Here is a 12,133-nt window from a genome sequence, read left to right on the forward strand (position 1 = left end):
CTTTATCCCCCAGAATGGCTGGTAGTTTTGTAACTCTTGATCTTGGGGTTAACAACATAATGAATAGCCCAAAATGCCACAAGGACTAGATCCAGACTGTCAGGTAAGGATATACTTATATATCACTGCCACTAGGATATCAGCATCTTTATATACACAAGTCCATGTGACATAATTTTATTGAATATATAAAAGACAAATGGCTTAGGAAAAAATATATAGTTATATTGCAAAGAATAGGAATATGACCCTTCTTTCTATAAATACACTTATAATTTTATTTTAGCTTTCAATAGATACTCACTGTATCTTGGCTTATAAATGAGTTCAAAATGGCCTGGAAGTCATAGTTACCCTACGTACAACAAAATGAAACTTTGCCCAGTCCTGTGCCATTCTCACCACTGTTCTTAGGTTTGAGCCCATAGTTGTAGCCACTTTGTCAATCGATGTTGTTGAGGGTCGTGTGACCACGAGGTGTAGAAGGGACCAGGTATCAGGCATCAAAGAACAAAAAATCCTATCAGTGGGTGCCACCTTCCTGATATGATCACTGAAGACAAATGTGTGCATAAACAAATGTGGTGAAGAAAGCTGATGGTGCCCGGCTATCCAAAGATATAGCATCTGGGGTCTTAAAGGCTTGAAGGTAAACAAGTGACCATCTAGCTCAGAAGCAAAAAAGCCCACATGGAAGAAGCACCTGAGCCTGTGTGACCACGAGGTATTGATAGGATGAGATATCAGGCATCAAAGAACAAAAAATCATATCATGGCAAATGAGGGTGAGTACAGAGTAGAGACTCAAAGCCCATCTGTAGGCAACTGGACACCACCTTACTGAAGGGTCGTGGGGAGGAGACAAGCCAGTCAGGTTCCACGGTAGCTACAATGAAACATACAACTTTCCTCTAGTTCTTAAATTCTTCCCCCCCACCACTATCAGGATCCCAATTCTACCTTACAAATTGGCTAGACCAGAGGATGTACATAGGTACAGATAGGAACTGGAATCACAGGGAATCCAGGACAGATGACCCATTCAGGACCAGTGGTGAGAGTGGCGATACCTGGAGGGTGGAGGGAAAGTGGGAACCGATTACAAGGATCTGCATATAACCTCCTCCCTGGGGGATGGACAACAGAAAAGTGGGTGAAGGAAGACATCATTCAGTGTAAGATATGACAAAATAATAATAATTTATGAATTTGAAGGGTTCATGAGGGAGGGGGTAGTGAGGAGGGAGTGGGAAAAATGAGGAGCTGATATTAAGGGCTCAAGTAGAAAGCAAATGTTTTGAGAATAATGATGGCAACAAATGTACAAATGTGCTTGACACAATGGATGGGATGTATGGATTGTGATAAGACTTGAATGAGCCCCCAATAAAATGATTTAAAAATAATTGTATGAGCCCCCAATAAAATGATTTTAAAAAGAAGGAAAAAAACGGAATTAAAAGATAGTGGGATTTTTCCACAAAATAAATAAATAGTAAATCACTTCTGGAATACTACCCCGAAAATAAATAAATAGATAGATAGATAAATAAATAAATGTCCTCGTAGCAACTGTTATTTCACTAGCGTGTATAAGCAACAGAGACATAACTTTTGCCTCCAGTTTCATGCACTTTTGGGTTTTATTAACTTGGAAGCAGTAATGGCTCAGCAAAGTACTATAGTCAGGCTCTCTTTTTAATCAATACTCTATAATATTTTCATCTAACCCAGCCCAGACTAACATTATTGTGTCCAAAGACTTTATCACTAACAATAACCAATCAGAATCACAACATTGATGTGACTATGAGTTGGGCTGTGATTCAAAAGGTCAGCAGTTCAAAACCACCAGCCACTCCACAGCAGAAAGACAGGACTTTCAACTCCTGCAAACAGTTACAGTCTTGGAAACTCCTGGGGGGGCAGTTCTACCCTGTCCTCTAGGTTTGCTGAGTCAGCATCCACTGGATGGCAGTGAGAGTTTCTCATTTAGTACTGATCAGGATTTAGATTAAGTAACTCTTTTCTCATTTACATTTAGATTAAGTAACTCTTTTCTCTTTTGAAAACAGACCACACTAACACACCTTCTTTAAATGATTGCTATAAAAGGGCTAAAATATAATTTATTGGGAATAACAAGTACTAGTTTTATAGCAGTAACGCTAAATAAATAATGAGTTTGTAGCTATTATTAACAAACTTTTTTATTGTTTGGCTGCAACGATGAGCTCAAGCTTAAGAACAATTTTGAGGGACTTGGCGGTGTCTCTTCTATAGGAGTCGGAACCAACTCCACAGCACCTTAACAACAACAATTATTGCTACTTTCACTTATTTCTCTGTTAAACATGTGAACATTTTTATAGAAAAGAAAACTAGTCAACTTATTTACATTTTTTTCCTAAACTCTTAGGAGAGAATTGCCTTTGAGATCGACCTTACCTTATGGGAAAATGTTTGGTTTCCATGCCTGCTTGGCATAAGGTATGCATAAGTCCGAGAATCTCATGTGCTTGCCCAGAAGTAAGTACAACATGAACTTTCATGATCCAAGACTGTATGATGAGAAAGTTGAAAAAGTACGTTTGTAGGTCGTTCAGGCCTCCTCTGAAACGGTTATGAAATAAGGGTAGGTCTCTTCCAAGAAATACTTCCATTCTTGAGATAAGCATCCTGAAAATTCAGTTTGAGCATCAATGGCGGTAATATGCTGAAGATGAAGAATTAAAGCACTTCTCAGATGAAGGAGGTCAGGAAAATTGACATATGCATTTTCAGCATCCTGTTGGGTAGAAGGGAATACATTATTTAGGAATTATTGTTTAGTGGCTTATTAATTTAGTTTGTAATTAATCAGTTTAAAGGAATCAGATCCAGCCCTATTTTGTGCTGCTTCATAGTAAAAAAATAGATCTTTAACACTTCAACAAATACACATAATATAATAGACCAAAATTTGACCTTAAACACAATTGAAACAGATAGGTCACACTAAGGTTTGATCGTACACCCTTTCCCACTTTAATTTTGTCCTCGTCAATCTCAATTCTAAATGAAAAAGAACAGAAAGCTCTGAGATTGAAATAGTGACTATAAATTATCTGGAGTGGGACGCTAAGGCAGATCTCTTTGCTAGGCAGGATTGATGCAAGTCACTGTGCCTCTTCCTACGTGGCAGAAGGTTATCCGAGCAAGCCATAAGTGTAGTTCATTAAACTAGAGCATAAGTATGAAACCCATGCCCTTTCTGACTCCTCACGCAGAACATTGCTTTCAAGCAGCACTGATGGTCAAGCAGAATAATAACAATTGCATTGCAAAATGATTAAACGGGTACACATCAAAGTGTTTATGAGTAATATATTGGTTGCATTTAGGGATAGGCTGGGGCAGGTGTGGTAGTGATTAGACATACAGTCAGACCTTACAGGGGCAGTGCTAACCTGTTTTATTGGGTTGCTGTGAGTAGTCATGGATTTGAGTAGGCAATGAATTTTGAGTTTTTATGATTTCTAGGGTTTGGACTAACAATCGTCTAGCTGCTCGTGTGTCAGGACTTTCTGTTGCTTCACTCTGCACATTCTATTAACTTGATTTATGACCTCTATATTTGAATGTTCCATTGCCACACAATTCTGTGAGCCAATTTCTTGAAGTACACTGATCAATATGCATGTTGCTCTCTCTATCATATGTATGTACTCGTATATGTAAGCACACATACACACCACAGATAAGGGGGCTTCCGAAGTTCTTGGAAAGATAGATGGAAAAATAATAGAATTTTTCACAAACTCATGGAAATCCCCATGTATATCACTGATTTTGTCTCTCTAGCAAAACCTAAGGTGATAACAGCTATATTTAGATGGTTAAAATTTGATTGACTTAGACTATAATTTTAAAAAGAGCAAGTAATAATGAATCAGGCTAGTGAATTCTTCATCATTTGGTACTCACATAAATTAACTACTGAGGTTTTTTTTTAATTCTCAGAAATGGATGAACAGCATCCAGAGATGAACTAGGTTGCTTTTTAAAGATTGGTCGTGGTCTATCTCATTAAATAACAGTTCTATCATTATGACTAAAAGATCATCTTAAATAGGATCATCTCTAAACACAAGAAATTTTAGTTATCTTTTCTAAACTTCTCTTGAAATTTTCTGGATTTTCATAAGTATACATTTTTTGTTGTTGTTGTTGTCAGTAAGCTAACTTTATTCTACAGGCAATGGGGACTCCAAGCAAGCTTTACAAGTCACTTTTTCTTCCTCTTCAAACTTCTTGGTGCATCAGAGAAACCCGAGAAGCAAAAGGCAAAGATCACAAAAGGCCTTCAGAATCGCTTTGACGATTTGAGAGGTACAGTTTGACATATCTTTCCACACCCTATGTATGTATATAAATGACTGAGAGCCCCCTTGAGAGGGTTGAGGTCACACAGTACAGATTCATGTATTTTTCACACATCACAAATATTGCTCAATTCAAAGCCCCAAGGCCATGAGTATTTTGGCAAGCAAATGCTGGCTCTATAAGAAAAAGAAGACCACCCCTTGAAGGGAAGAGAAAGTTCATAAAAGATAAAAATGGTTCATAGATGTGGACAAAGTTACAATTAAAATACAGCATTCCTTTAATGCTCGATTTTAAACGAAACAGAAAGCCAGAGGACTCTAAGCATAATGCTCCTAAGAGAATTGCCAGATTTAAAATGATTAAAATAGTACTAAGGTGTTTCCATTGAGTTTAATAGATTTCTGTGTTACAGTCAAGAAATGCACACATCCATATATGGTTACTATCAAAGTGCAAATACGGGCGCACTTGCATACCTGCTGCCCGTCGGCCACCAATCTGGATGTACACTGTTCAAAGGTGGATACTCATTCCATGTCCAACGTGCTTTTCTAAATTATAACAATGAGTTATTTACAGATTACTAGTACGACGTTTTTTATCATGTATCATCACGTCAAGATCTCTAAATAGCTTAGAGGCTGTAAAATAACAAACATTGCACATGTATTTTATAAACAATATACATACAGACTTATGGTTACAATCTCACACAGTCTACTTTTGTCATACACCGGCAACCACTTGAACATCCAGGAAGACCAGATGATGCACATTAGAACTTATCCTCGTTAGACACCAGATGCGCAGCAAAGTTGTACACAATACACAGCGCGCATGGGACCGTGGTTCACCTTGCCTCCCTATAAACATACTGGTAAAGCCCTTTGCACGTTCTCCCCTCCTCCATGAAGAAACTCAAATGTACTGCTCAGAGAGGCAGTTTGGCAATGCCATTTCCAAAAGACAATCGTCTGTATGAATTTTAACGAAAGGGCATCTACAAGCTATGCTATTTTCTATCTCTACTTTGAACATAGCTTGTGCACTTCTAAGCATCTGGAAAGACTAGATGTCTTAAATAAGGACTTGATTGTCCCCTCTATACACAGTAGTATAGAAGAAACTATGCATAGGTAACAAAGGTCCTATCTGAAAGTGTCTTGTAAATAGGAACATTCTAGTCCAGAGTCATTATTTTTTCAGCTCCTCTACACGACAACCCGGAGGACAAGTAATAGGCACCTGTCCACTTGGATGTGGTTTTAATTTTTCATCTCCAGAAGACAGCACTTCTGTGATTTTTACCAGTGTACAAAATCTGTCGGTTTACTATTTTTTCATACATTGACAACATCTTTAATATCTAGAGACTAGGTATTATTAAATTAGTACTCATTTGTCCAATATAAAGTACAGCAAAGTTAAATAAAAAGCATGTAACATGCAGGGCAATGGATAACCTGGAATTTTTTTAGTACACACTAACGCCATTTGCAATGTCTGTTCACCCCCTCCCCTTACCCCAATGAAAAAGCAGTAAAAGAATACAGAGGTGTTTCAAAATTCAATTCCCAAAGACAATGTTTTTCTTGAATCCTAAAAAGCTATGTACAAAGGGTTAGCCTACTTAAATACACCAAGTGGGTCTGAACATCTAGCATTTTCAATAAGAATATGCTTGCCCCACCACATACACAGCACTGTTAAAATAAAATTCCACACACCACAATGGTTATAATCTGAAGTATCCTCTAAATACGACCACTTTGGTTTTATCCTCACTATATTCTTTCCATCACCAGTCCAGTGCACAGGTATATGTAATTATTAGAAGTGGTTAGATAAATTCTGTACCCAAAAGTCATTTACAGAAGACAAACTTTCCTATCAATTCACAGTGTACAAAATGTTGCTTTTACTAACTGTACATTGTCATGCACTAGAAACCTCTTTAACGTTTAGACTAGAGGTTGCCAAATCAGAACTTTTGCAACCTCTTTTGTAGTTTCCTTCCCTCTCACATCTTCAAAACCATGAACACAAGTATACATTTGTATACTGTCCAGAAGTGGCTTAACAAGTCCATTCCCCAAAGACAACATTTCCTGTGAATGTTAGCACAGAGGTATATACAAACATGATAGTTTATGAGCTCTTTGTATGCACGACCTACACAGAAGAGTAAAACGATGCACAAGCGTAAAGAACAACGGCTAATCTGGCCTCACTATAAGAGGGGGTACCCCCCAAAAACTGATTTTTTTCAAAGCTATGTATTTAAATTTTTAAAAAACAAAACAACCTTATCACCTTCAAAGTACTCTCTATTGCACTTAAAACATGTCAAATCTGCGATTCTATTCTTGGAAACATTTTTCAAACTCATCTGTTTGGATGGGTGAGATAGTTTATTGTGCCAGCCTGGCCGATAAACACAAGTGGGATTAACTGAAGGGCAGAGAGAAGAATGGCTCAGTGAACCTTGCCTTTCTTGTCTCTTGCTCTTTGATCATCGCACCAGTGTGCGGCTGCCTTGCTTGTTCTGTGCCTCAATTTATAGACTACACTACCTGTGGGATGCCTATCCCATGGTCTGTGTCGCTGTACGTTGAGGTCCCTTTAAGATATCTCTGGAGCTGGGGACTGGCAGTTGAGACTGGTGGTTAGTTGACAGCTGGTGATCTGCCTTGTGACTGGCTGCTGTGCTGAGATAGCCTAGCTCTCTCTATAAATAGAGGGAGATCTGGCAGCAGACTGGACTTGAAGGACTACTAGTCTCTCACAACTCTCTCTCTCACGGGAGTGAGTTGCACTAAGCCATTTGTCGTGCTTTATAATTTAACTGTTCATTTTTTGTTTTATATATTTATCTGTATATGACTTAACAGTTCATTTCTTGTTATATATCTAATTATCTTTATAAATAAATATATTAAATTATTAGCAATTTGGTTTTCTCTCTCTAGAGAACCCTGTCTAACACAATGGGTGACAGCACCTCCCTTGTTTTTTTCTTCACCTCTTCTATGTCATCAAATCGCTGTCCTTTCATGTCCCTCTTCATTCACGGAAACAAAAATAAGTCACAGGGAGAGAAGTCAAGTGAGGCAGGTGCATTGAGGCAAGAGAGGCATGGTGGTTTTTTGCCAAAAACAGGCTCACTGAGTTGGCTGCATGAGCAGGTACATTGTGGTGGTGGCAAAAACTGTCCCCCGTCTGCCACAAAGCAGGCCTTTTTTGTTGCACACTGGTATGCTCTCTTTTCAAAACCTCTAAATAGAAAGCTCGATTAACAGTCCGACCTGGTGGAAAGAATTCAAATGCACTACGTGTCAACATTTTTGTCCATTTGGGAAGTTGACAGACATCCAGAACAAGGTTTGTCATCAACTGACATTTCACCTTTGATGAAAGGAGAAAACCACTTGTACACCAGAGTTTTTCCCATAATGCTTCCTTGTAAGCTGTGCTCAACATCACAACAGTTTCTGTGGCATTTTCCCCAGCAGGAAACAGAATTTCACAACTGCAAGCTGGTCTCTTAAATCAGCCATGACAAAAACAAGGTTTGAGCAAAATTGCTTTTACGAAAAAATTCAATGTGACCAGAGAAACCTTCCCAGGCAACGCCACTCGGTGCACTAACTCGGAGCTAGTTGTTCGATGCTAGCCCAGCAGGGAAAAATGCATCACCATGAAAGCTCTGCTTTTTCCCATTTTTTTTTGGTTGCGGTCTTTTTTTGGGGGGTGCCCCCTCATAGACACATTGCCATGGAGCTTTTTACACTTCCTTTTCCTCTCTCCTTCCCAGATCCAATGCACAGAAACTACAGTCTGGACTGCCCCAAGAGCACACTGAGGTCATCCGTTTTAAAAGCTCAAACAACAACAGCATACCAATAGTTCCTGTGAATTTTAACAAGAACATTTACAACATGTGTTATTTTACTACTTTTAATGTGTATCAGAAACTTAACATCCTGAAAGACAAGATATTTTTTAAAGTACTTCTTACTGTCAACTATCTATACAGTAATGCAATAGAATGTACACACACAACTAAGTTATAATATTAAAATATCCTCCAGACTGGTATAGAACCATAGGTCTATTTTTAAACTAGAAAAATATTACTTATAAGTTGGTGGATTTTAACTTTAGTTCTTATAGCATAAAAAAGAGCTAAACTAATAGTTCATAGCTTACCTTGAAAAAAAATGATGGAAAAGCATCCTCCATTTTCTCAGAATATCTACAAGGTAACTTTCAACCAGACAGAAGCTGTGGAGATTCTGCCCCAGGCTTCACGATTTCTCACATAGACATGTGATGACTAACGAATCTCCATCAATCAAAAACAATTCTTTTTCAACAAAATCATTGAATAAACTGGACTACCTCAAATGAAAGACACCAGTCACATTTGGATTAAGTAGTCCCCAGTAAAACAGCAGCATTGTTGTTATTATTCCATTATCAGACGAGAGGTGACTGAAATTGTTAAATAATTAGCTGTGGCAAGCTCTATGTTAAGGCTTTTCAAGTTCAGATCACAATTATCCTTCACAGGAAGAATGCAGGCTTATTATCATTGTGGCACAAGTAAATGTAGGATCAGAGACACACAGCCAATGATGCAGGGCCACATGGCAGAGTTTCGATTGTACTCAGGAATACTAAACCCCAGTGCCACTGAGTCAATGCTGACTCATAGCAACCTATCAGATAGCCTCATTTTTCTCCCATGAAGCTACTGCTAGGTTTGAACCAATGATCTTGCAATCTAATGTCTACCTGACTATGCCACCAGGTGCTTAGGAAATGTCTGACTTAATTCCTGCTGTGAATACAAAACTAGGAACCAATTGTGAGTTGACTAGAAGTCATGAGAAACCCATGTGACCACATTTAAAATCGACTATCAGTGGCTGATTTTTCAAAAGTAAATCACGAGACATTCCTTCCCATGTACTTTTGAGTAGGCTCGGATCTTCAAATTTCACTTTGCAGCTGAGCAGGTTAACAACCATTAGCTTCCCTCATGGATTTATTCTGAATACACATTACCTTCATACACAGGCAATCTTATTCCCTTATACAGCATTATGTTCATTGGCAGTCGTGGGCAAATAAAACAAGGGGGAAAAAAACAAAACGATTTCCATCACCACCGATCAACTCAAAAACAGCTGTGCTCAGAAATGAAATATGATTTTAAGGCCAAATAGATTTACAGGGAATGTTCTTTCACAACTATTAATAACTTATCACTACTCACAAGCTGTTGGCAATTTTTCCAAACTTAACTATGACATTTCCTTTACAAACATTTGTAGTTTTCTAAGCATAAAAGGGAAGCGAAATAGATTATTTCCCAATTTAAAACTTGAATAAAGCTATCATCTGGAGACTGGCAGGGAGGCACCGGCCCGAGGGCTTAGCTGGCACAGGCAGCAGCCTGGCCCACAGCGCATCCCTGTGATGTGTCTTGCAGCTATGGCCAAGGACATCCTGGGATAAGCAGGGCTGCACTTTGAAGAGCTGAACAAGCTGCCGGTGTTGGACCCAGAGTCACGCAGCAGACCACAGAGCTCAAGGAGGAGTGCAAGGACTTTGTGGACAAAATCGGCCAGCTTCAGAAAATAGTTGGTGGCTTAATTGGGCTGGTGGACCAACTTGCAAAAGAAGCAGAAAATGAGAAGATGAAGGCCATTGGTACGCGAAACTTGCTGAAATCTAGAGCCAAACAGAGAAGCCCAGCAGCAGCAGCAGCTTCAAGCACTAATAGCAGAGAAGAAAATTCAGCTAGAAAGGTAGCGGGTTGAATACGAAGCTTTGTGTAAAGTAGAAGCAGAACAAAACGCATTTATTGACCAATTTATATTGCAGAAATGAACTGCAATTTGATTCATTTTTATAGCAGGAAGGCAAAAACTAAAGTAAAACAGACCAAACAAACCTCTGTACCATTCCGGTGACTGGCTGAGTCATCTCATGTGAGCTGAGTTTAAGGAACCCTTCCTTGGAGGCAGGAATACAGATTTGAGGAAACTTGTTCTCAAGAGGGCCAAAGCCTCTCTGCTGTGGATGGAGGCGTGGCCACCAGCCTTCTGGCACAAGTCCCCACCTCCTCGTGCTAAGTCCGAACTAGGCAATCGGTAAACTTTTATCTTTTGTTTTTTTTTTAAGTCCACAAAACTTTGGGGGGCGGGGTGGAGCAATAAATGACTTTTCAAAGGGCAAAAAAAGGGGCTATCATTTGGTAATTATTTTGAAAAGAAGTAGAAATGTGACCACAATTGTTTTAATTTCATTAAATTTATATACCTAACAGAATAATTGTTTTATAATATATACAAATTATAAAAATAAAATTACCCATTCTTGCTGCTTTATGCTCCTTTAAGCAGAATTGGTAATAACTAAAGATAGCAAATTTCCTTTGCTTTGCCACCTTAAAATGTCAGTTATTAACAAAAATGGAAAGCCTGAAATGAAAGCTGAAAAAAAGGATCCCTCTAACACATATATATTTAATGATCACGAATATATAAGCAAAAATGCTGTTTCTGTTAGTTGCTGTAGAGTTGCATCCAAATTTGAACTGTATCATAAGGTTATCTTGACTGTAAATTTTAATGGAAGCGAGCCACCAGGCCTTTTCTTCCCTGGTATCACTGGGTGGATTTAAACTGCCAATCATTGGGGTGAGAAAAGTACACACTAGATGCACTAGATATGGAATACTAGAGCAAATGGTAGCAACACAATGTTATGTTCATGGACTTACAGAAATTTATAATCTTTCAGAAAATACTACTATTATTCAGATCACTACAGACACATAAGAAAAAGAAAATTGCACATGTGGCTAAGTTAAAGAAACCAGAAGATACTTCCCTAAAAAAATAATGCTTGGACTGATTTCTAAAAGATAAAATTAAAATTGATTAATAAAAAAGGATAAATATAATATTGCAGGCAAAGGAAATAGCAATGTGTAAGCCTTCTATATGATAAAGGAGAATGGATGATTCCAAGTTTCACAAAGAAGTCAAGTGTGGTTGCAGTAAAGGGAGTGAAGGGAGTCACTACCTGTTTTAGAGAAGTATAAAGGAAATAAAATATCACACTTCGTATTTAAGAGTACACTATAGAATTTTTTCTTCATAAGTAAAACAAAAAAATAAGTAATTATGGGTTCTGGTCAGGAAGTCTTATAATTAGGTTTGTGTTTAAAAGCTGACTCTGCCTAAGTTACAGCGCAGAGTGAAGTCAGGAGGCAAGTTGACTGTCTAGGTCTAAAAGTCAAAAACAAATTCTGGGCGAAATCTGAATTGTGTATTATTACCAATTGGTTATTAGCAATTGAAGTCTTTGCAATCATTAACTTGTTTTGGGAAAGACACAGACGATCCTCAGAAGAGAGAACCAAAGATCCAGCCCCGAGGACCTCAATAGCTTTGCACCACAGTTTAATGGCACAGTCTCACGTGAAGTCACACACATACTGCTGCACAGGAAGGGCTGGTTGAAATGACATCCCACTTCTACCTGGCGCCCAACAGCTTTTCTCTAGTAGTTTGTAGTAATTTGGCAGGACACAAAATTTAAAATACTTCTATTCTAAACATTTGGCAGTGTTTTGTTTAAAACTTTGCTTTAGCTGGATGTGATTAAGCACGTCAAACAAATTTTATAATAGATTTGGGCACATCTCAAACAATTTCTTCAGGCTATGTGAATGTGAAAGACATTCCTT

At 38.3% G+C, this 12,133-nt stretch overlaps 1 long non-coding RNA gene and 2 pseudogenes across 1 annotated transcript; 1 reads left to right on the forward strand and 2 right to left on the reverse strand.

Moving 5' to 3' along the window:
• Positions 1-1,039: 1,039 nt before the first annotated feature.
• Positions 1,040-6,617, reverse strand: LOC123521858. Its single transcript, XR_006680193.1, has 3 exons — positions 4,845-6,617; positions 2,449-2,788; positions 1,040-1,070 (listed from the first exon to the last, which is right to left on the reverse strand). It is a non-coding gene; the product is annotated as an uncharacterized LOC123521858 (long non-coding RNA).
• A 1,813-nt stretch (positions 6,618-8,430) lies between these two features.
• On the reverse strand, positions 8,431-9,444 carry LOC123521856 (annotated as a pseudogene).
• On the forward strand, positions 9,404-10,355 carry LOC123521857 (annotated as a pseudogene).
• The last annotated feature ends 1,778 nt before the right edge of the window (positions 10,356-12,133 follow it).

The sequence above is a fragment of the Echinops telfairi genome, unplaced genomic scaffold, assembly GCF_000313985.2.
Source record: "Echinops telfairi isolate 266 unplaced genomic scaffold, ASM31398v2 ScPeMD7_94;HRSCAF=360, whole genome shotgun sequence".
Classification (NCBI taxonomy): Eukaryota; Metazoa; Chordata; class Mammalia; order Afrosoricida; family Tenrecidae; genus Echinops; species Echinops telfairi.